The following is an 8,743-nucleotide window of genomic DNA, read 5'->3' on the forward strand; positions in this document are numbered from 1 at the left end:
TAGTTTATATAAAAGTTTTGAACTGTTTATATTTCCGAAAGTGTTTTAAAGCTGTTTTTAACTGTTTTTAATTGCTTTTAAATGCTTCATGTGATACATAGAGATGTATAATGCTTAGACTAATGTGCTAGATGATATAACATGCCTACCTTGATGTTTATTCATGTTGATATATGTGATATATGCTTAGTTTATCATGCGATGATAGATTTAGGTGAACTTAAATGAACATAAGGCGTTTGTTAGACAACCTAGTATAGTGAAATTGTTTCATAACCTTTAGAATAATATTATGAATAAAATCATGAGATTCTTGTGTTTATGAAACATGTAATTGAATATGAATTTTCGATATGAGAGAAAGGATGATTCTGTCAACAACAGATTTCTATCTGTAAGAAAGGGTTATTAAGTGACGCCTCTTGACAATGCTCCACCCGATCTGGGAATCATCTGATTATTGATTATTGATTTGAAATATTTAATTTAAAAGGAAGAATTTCTTTATAATATGATTATGATTGTAACGTAATATAATCCCTCTAAAATTAAATAATATCAAGTAGTAATTGGCCAATGATACAACGGGCTTGTGTCGGTCATAGCCTTCCAACATGATAGAAAGTAGTTCTTATTTTTGAATCATTGTCGGTTCGTGCTACAGCCGAGGGCTTTGATTTCGAAATAAGAAATACTTGTCTATTACATAGAGATGTGTACATTGAATAAGAATCTAAAGGTCGGTACGTGCTACAGCCGTGGGCCTTTGGAGACTGATTCAACTGTACGGAATGTTGGGTTAGACTTGACTTAGAATATTGAGTTTGTCGTGCCACAGCCGAGACTCAATTATTCAAGAGGCTAAAGTTTGATTAGGGAATAACATAAGATGTAATTGACAAGAGTTGTCTGCCTATTGAACATTACATGGCGGTTCGTGCTACAGCCGGGGTTGTGTAATGGAATGTAGGATCCCTATTCCCACTAGCATTATGAATGCTTAATTTTTCACGTAGGGGGTTGAATAAATTAGGTAAACTAGTGGGAGCCACTTATGAATAAAGACCCGATTCATATAGTGTTTTTAAAATGAAATCGAATATTTGCTAAGTGTTGTTACGTGTTTATCATTTACAGATTTACAATATACATTATGTCTTCTGCACTATCACTCAGGAGCATACTGGATGCTCACAAATTGACAGGTCCTAATTATGCTGACTGGCTTCGAAACTTGAGAATTGTTCTCAGGATTGAGAAGCTGGAATACGTGATTGACTCACCTAAGCCTACTGAACCTGCTAGTGATGCACATAATGATGAACATGTTGTGTATCGTAAGTGGATAGATGATGCAAATGTTGCTCAATGCATCATGCTAGCTTCCATGAACATTGAGCTACAGAAGCAACATGAGCATATGGATGCTCACACTATCCTCATGCATCTACAAGAGTTGTATGATGTGGCGGGGAGGACAGCTCGATATGAGATATCGAAGGAGTTGTTCGGTTGTAGGATGTCTGAGGGATCATCTGTGAATGACCATGTACTTAAGATGATCAATTTGATTGAACGTCTTGAACAACTTGGTTTTGCCATGGATGGGGAGCTGAGCCAAGACTTGGTCTTGCAATCGCTTTCGAGTTCGTTCTCGCAGTTTGTTGTGAACTTTCACATGAATAAGTTGGATGTCAGCCTGCCTGAACTCCACAACATGTTGAAGACTGCGGAATCGAATTTTCCCCCTAAGAAGAGTTCTGTTCTTCTAATTGGTGAAGGTTCCAATCCTAAGAAAAGGAAGAGGAACCCTTCCAAGAAGAAGAAAGTAGGTGAAGAAAAGCCGGTTCCACCAAAAGCTGAAGACCCCGAGAGCAAAGTTGTTTGCTTTCACTGTAACAAGGTGGGGCACTGGAAGAGGAACTGCAAGGTTTACCTTGCAGGATTGAAGAAGAAGAAGGGTAGTGAGACTACCGCTTCTGATTCAGGTATGTTCATGATAGAAGTGAATATGTCATTAAATCAAATTTCTACTTGGGTATTAGATACCGCCTGTGGTTCTCATATCTGCAATTTGTTGCAGGGACCAAGAAGAAGTAGGACTCTTGAGGAAGAGGAGGTGATTCTACTGATGGGAAATGGAGCAAGAGTTGCTGCTGAAGATGTAGAATCATTTCATTTACATTTGCCTATGGGCAAGACTATTGTTTTAAATAATTGTTATTTTGTTCCCTCAATTGTGAGGAATATTATTCCCATGTTAGACTTGGCTGGATTTTCATTTATTATTGAGAATAATGAATGTTCTATTCTTAGAGATAATATTCTTTATGGACGTGGTACTTTAAATAATGGTCTGTATATATGTGACATAATTTACTTCAGATTGAACAAACTAATAAAGAAAAGGGATGGTGAAAATCTCACTTTATAGTGGCACTGCAGTCTCCATTTAGTAGACATGGAGAGAGGGCTGCAAATTTGCTAGGAATGGTACACACAGATGTATGTGGACCAATGTCTACGCAAGCCATGGGTGGATTTTCATACTTCATTACTTTCATAGATGATAGATCTGGATTCAGATATGTGTTTGATGAAACACAAGTCTGAGGCCTTTGAAAAGTTCAAAGAATATAAGTATGAAGTGGAGAAACAACCAAACATAGTATTATAACTCTTCGATCAGATCGAGGTGGTGAATACTTTAATGGAGTGTTTCTAGATTATCTCAAAGTAAATGGTATAGTCTCCCAGTGGACTCCTCCAGATTGGTATCTGAAAGGAGAAATCGAACTTTGTTAGATATAGTTCGGTCCATGATGAGCTATGCAAATCTTCCAGTATTCCTATGGGGTTGTACATTGGAAACCTCAGCATATTTACTGAATATGGTGCCTTCCAAAATTTGTTCCTCAAACTTCATATGAGATATGGAAAGAAAGGAAACTGAGTCTTAAACACGTTAAGATTTGGGGATGTCCAGCTTATGTCAAGAAAGTTGACCCAGATAAGCTGGAATATCGATCCGTAAAATGTAATTTTGTGGGATATCCTAAAGAGACTTTAGGGTATTACTTTTACACCGATCATCGGGTGTTTGTCTCCAGACATGCTACCTTCTTGGAAAAGGAGTTTATCCTTGAAGGAAACAGTTGGAGCAAAATTGAACTTGATGAAGTTCAAGAAGCACAAACTACTACAGATCGAGTGGAAACACCTGTTCTGACTGAACAACCTTTTGTGGAACAGCCCATTCATAGATCAGGGAGAGTATCTCGCCAACCTGAGAGGTATTATGGCCTTGTCATTGAGAATGACAGTGAGTTGTCGATCATTGATGATGACGACCCTGTAACCTATAATGAGGCTATGAGTAGTGTTGACTCAGAGAAATGGCATAGTACCATGAAATCCGGAATGAAATCTATGTATACGGGATACAAAAGAATGATTAGAGCAGATGGCCAGGTGGAGACCTTTAGGCCAGGCTTATGGCAAAAGAATTCAAACAAAGGCAATGGATTGACTTTGATGAAATCTTTTACCTGTAGCCCTGTTATAATCAATTCGGATTTTGCTTGCGATTGCTGCTTACTACGACTATGAGATCTGGAAAATAGCCAGATGGTTTTCTTTCCAAGATAAATGAAAACCTACTGTGTAAGCTGCTGCGAACCATATGTGGTTTAAAGCAAGCTTCTCGAAAGGTGGAACATTCGTTTTGATGAGACAATCAAAGAGTTTGATTTTATCAAAAACGAAGATGAACCATGCGTCTACAAAAGGGTTAGTGGGAGCGCGGTAACATTGCTTGTATTGTATTGAATTAGAGTTGACACACATAACAACATAGCAGACCCACTCACAAAGCTACTTTATGAAAGTCACTTTGATCGTCATAAAGACAAGATGGGTATTAGATACCAGAGTGATTGGCTTTAGTACAAGTGGGAGATTGAAAGGAGTATATCCTAAGTCCAATCATGTATGAGGATTTAGGAATAACTTTTATGTAATCTGTTTTGATTTCATTGATATTAATAAAAGACTTGTTTTGTTTTTATTACGGGCTTTATCTATTTAAGTGTTTAAATAAGATATACCATAGTTTAGAGTAAAGCTTTTTATGGATTATGATGAGATAATAATAGTGAGACCTAAAAGATGATAACTCTAAACTTAAATAGTTCCTGGTCGTAGGATTACTAACTGGTAATTAATAATCCGCAAAGATCGGTACATACTATGCTTGCTTCATTATAAAGGATGTCTGTTCTCATAGACATTTGTGTGGTGACACTATAGCTAGTATGTAGGTGCTTATTATAGAATAAGTTCACTGAACATGACTCGCCCAACTAAACAACTGATGGAGTTCACTCACGTGTCAGCAGTTGTTCACATAGTGATAGTTGTACAAGTATCCTTAGACTTGAGGTCATCATAGTCATCTTGTGTACACTGAACTATGCTTTGGTTTAGTTCTTAGTCTCCAGGGACAATTATTAGGGCTCTACTGGGTATAGGAATTTGTACATGAAGATAGTGTATGATCAATAAAGGATCTACCCCTTCCAGTAAAGGAAGTGAATGTTCAAGGCTGATCCACTTATGCTAGTTCAGGAATCTCTGGCCAGAGTGAATGAAATTAGAAAGGAGTTTCTAATTTGCATAGAACTAAGCATAGTGAATGGTAAGCAAGTGATTGAATTAGATAGGCTTGACACGAGATCCATGCCTTGTATTTAATCGGGACATTGTAGGGTAGAAGGAGTTTATTGTACGGTAACTATTCACTGAATAGGTTCTTGGTATTCTAAGCAGTGAATTCATATTATCCGAATAGTCGCGATATGCTGAGAAGTATCCCTCACGATGTAGAATAAATGTGATTAATTAATTAATCATATTTAATAAATTAGAGAATTTATATAAATAATGATAAAATAGTTTTATTATTATTTATTTCTACTACCGACTTAATATTGAACCTACAGGTTCACACCATAAAAAGAGAATGATTTTATGGTGGAGGAATTAATTAATAATGGCTAATAATTATTTATTTGTGAAATAAATAATTAATTGGAAAATTTAATAATTGATTAAATAAGATTTAATTGATTATAAATTAATTAAGAAAAGTTTTTAATATTATTAATTAAGGATTTAATTTTTGGAAATTAAATTAAGAGAGAGAATTATTTCTAAAGTGTTTAGAAAAAGGATTAATAATTAAAAGGTGTTTTAATTATTAATGAGAATAATAAATGGGATAATAATAATATTATTTATGGGAAAATTTCAGCTGAAAATTTTGCCTATAAATATACTATTATAGACCCTATTTTCATTCTAACCCCAAAAAACCCAAAAAGTTTGGAAAACCCAATTCTCTCCACCTCCTTCCTCCTCCTTAACATTGTTTTCTTGGTGGATACCGGTGGAGTGCTTCACACTTGAGGAGCAACTGCTAAGGATCTCTGATCGTTGTCTCCGAATTATTTTAAAGGTTAGATTCGATCCCTCGAATTTTTATTCATGATCTGTATGCTTTTATTTGGATTTTATATGTGTAAAAGTGTTTTGCCATGCCCCGCTGCGATTAAAAATCCAACAGATAGTTCATGCTCATCTCATTCACACTGATTGGCTTGACATTAGAGTGATGGATGATTGACTGAACTGGTTCCTTGACTAATTCAAACTTTTTCTTTATTTCCTCATCAATCTTTTTCCAGTTGATCAGAGTCAACTTTCCTTTATCAGCATCTTTCAAGTTTTCTGCTGCTGCATTAATAAGATCTATACCATCTGCAACTGGTGGCTTGGAGATAGTAATTGAAGGTACAATTACTTTGCTGATTTGAACTAGAAGTTTCTCCCCCTCAGTTGGTCCTTTCTCCCCCTTACTTGATTCTCTCTCCCCCTTTTTATTATCATCAAGTGGAGGGGTTTGGCCTTGTGCTTTAGTCAGTTGCATAAGAAGATTTGTCTGAGTCTGTTGATTTTGAAGAAGTAGAGCCACTGAATTCTCAATAACTTGAACTCTGTTCTCCAGCTTGGCTATCTTCTTGTCAGAATCTGATTCTCTCCTTAATCTCAGTAATAGATCTTGCATGGTACCATATGGCATTACTGAATCCAGCTTCTCAGAGTTATATGTCTTCAAGTCAGCTATATCTCTTTTCAATTCATCCACACTGAGATTCTGTCTTAAGTGTTGGATCTTCATTAAATGTAAAGAGTATATGTGAGCTTGAAGAACAGCCTTGATACCAGCATCTGAAGCTTCCTGAAGGGCCTGTTGAATAGCTATTACTTGTTTGACCAAAGACACCTCAAATTGTCCTGGTGTAGATTCCTTTGCCCATGCCCATTCAGGTAAACTTAAAGCAGAACTTGGGCCTTCAGCTCCCCCTAAGTTCATGCTTCCATCCAAAGAACCAGAGTCATCATCATCAGAATTTACTCCAAATTCTTCAGATGGCTCTCCAGCTTGAGAAGGCATTCTGTTCACAGCAGCTTTATCTCTTTGAAGAGATTCTGTGGTGTGCACTAAATTCAAAGTCTGCTCTGCCTCCACATTGCCCTGAGCAGCCAACAGTTGATAGGCTGAAATAGGGTGAGTAAAAGTGTCAGCATCCAAGGAAATGTTATCAATTACAACTTTGTAATGTTGCTGAAATTGTCTTTCCTTTTCAGCATCATCCACAATCATTGACTCACTAGCAATGGCTGGTTCCATCATTATTTCTCCAGTACCTGCCTTTCTCTCATATTCTCTCTTTTGTTGCATCAGGGTCTCACCCTGGCTCCCCACCCTCACACCCTCACCTTCACCTACTAAGGTGGGACTCCTCTCACTCACTTTTGCCAATCCTGAATGAATGGATTGCTGAGATTCACTCTTTTCCTCTCCTTTTGCCTGGGAGCAACCCAGCCTCTCACTCAATGCACTCTCCTCTCTCAGTCCTAAGAGTGATTGTATTACCACCAAATCTTCTGCACTCGAAATTATTGAAGTTTGAAGTTGTGCAGAGACACTCGATGGATAAGTGATATCCGTCGGGTGAGTGGTAAAGCTATCCAACGGACAACTGCTGTTAAGCTTATCCGTCGGGATACAATCACTACTCGACGGATGAGCAATATCCATCGAGAGAGTAGAAATGAATGAGGTGGGAAGAGAAACTATTGTTGACTCTGTGTTGATTGAAGTTATTTGAGGCACAGATGTCACAATAGAATCTGAAAGAATTGGCAAGTGAGCCAACAAATCATCTAAAAGATGATGCTCACTTGCACTAGATTTTGGCTTCCCCAACAGAGTTAAAGAAGGGGAATCAGGAATTGAAGTGTTTATCATGTCCACTTCCAGTGAGTTAGTTGGTGAGTATTGTGTTTCTGTGGCTTCTATTATGAGAGATTTTGGCTGTGACTCCACATTTATTGGAGCCACATCAATCTGAATTTGAGAAGGTGCAGGGACTGTGTCTTTAGCACCAGTTTGCACTAAGTGTGTGCCCTGTGCATCCCCAGTTATTTTGGATTTCTTCTTTCTAGTGTAAGTTTGGGGTGAGCTTGTGTCCCTAATCCTCTTGGCCTGTGCTCTTGGATGAGAGCTTTGTTCAATAGCCACATCCTTTTGGGAGGATGCAGCTAGAAGTGAGCTTTTGTCCTTTTTAAGCACTGCAGTTTGTTGGGAAACTGCAGTGTGGCTAGGCTAGGATTCACTCAACTCTCCAACCTTATCCTTGGGGTTTCTTTGATGTTCACCCCTTCCCTCACCTACCTTACCCTCCTTCACACTCCCCTCTTTGGCTTTGGTAGATTTTTCAACTGGTACCTTTTGAGAGATACCAGAGGGGGTTTTCTTTGATTTGGATTTAGAAATTGCATTTGTTTTGGCAGCTTTGGTAGGAAACTGTTTGGTCATTGTAACAGTTGCCATAGCTATGCCTGAAGTTAAAGAAATAGAGGAGATTAGAATAGTTGAGGGTATGGATGAACTTACCTCACTTACCAGAGGTGTCAGCATTATAGGAAAATAGAACATTGGCACATCCCTGTGATGGTTTGCTCTGTTCAAGTCTGCAATGATTCTTCTCTCTTGAACCCAACAAGCTAATTTGTTGTCAGGGTTCTCAAGTACAATCTCTTGACAAAGATGGTTAGCCAAAAGCATAAAAAATATAGCATAGTAAACATTCTTTCCTCTTTTGGCTAAGTCACCTAATTTAAAACCTAACTCATACACAATAAGGTTACTGAAATTGTAAAATTTGTCTGTAACTAGCATGTATAGCATGTTAAGCATGGAAATGTTGACAGAATCAAAATTACTGATTTTTCTAGAAAAGACTTTAGTTACAACATCACACAAGTAACTCCATTCCTTCCTAAGACCTAGTCTTCTAATTTCACTTAGTTTTACAGTAGGAAGAGCATAATGAATGAAATTGAGCATATTGACAATATCAGTGTCAGTGTGTGGTGCAGTTACATTATCATCAGGAATCTTGAAACATGCTTTTATTACATCACTATTGATACAAAAATCATTACCTTTGATGGTCAGAGTGATTGTTTTGTCAGTAGAGTTGTAGATTGCTGTTGTCCACATCTCCTCAACAACTTCACAATAAATTGTGGGTGATTCCAGCATGGAAAAACTTAACTTGCAGTTCTTCACGAAGTCCATCATCTTATGATAGTCTTCAGATTGCTGAATCCCCTT

This window comes from Apium graveolens, chromosome 8 (assembly GCF_009905375.1).
Source record: "Apium graveolens cultivar Ventura chromosome 8, ASM990537v1, whole genome shotgun sequence".
In the NCBI taxonomy this organism is placed as follows: Eukaryota; Viridiplantae; Streptophyta; class Magnoliopsida; order Apiales; family Apiaceae; genus Apium; species Apium graveolens.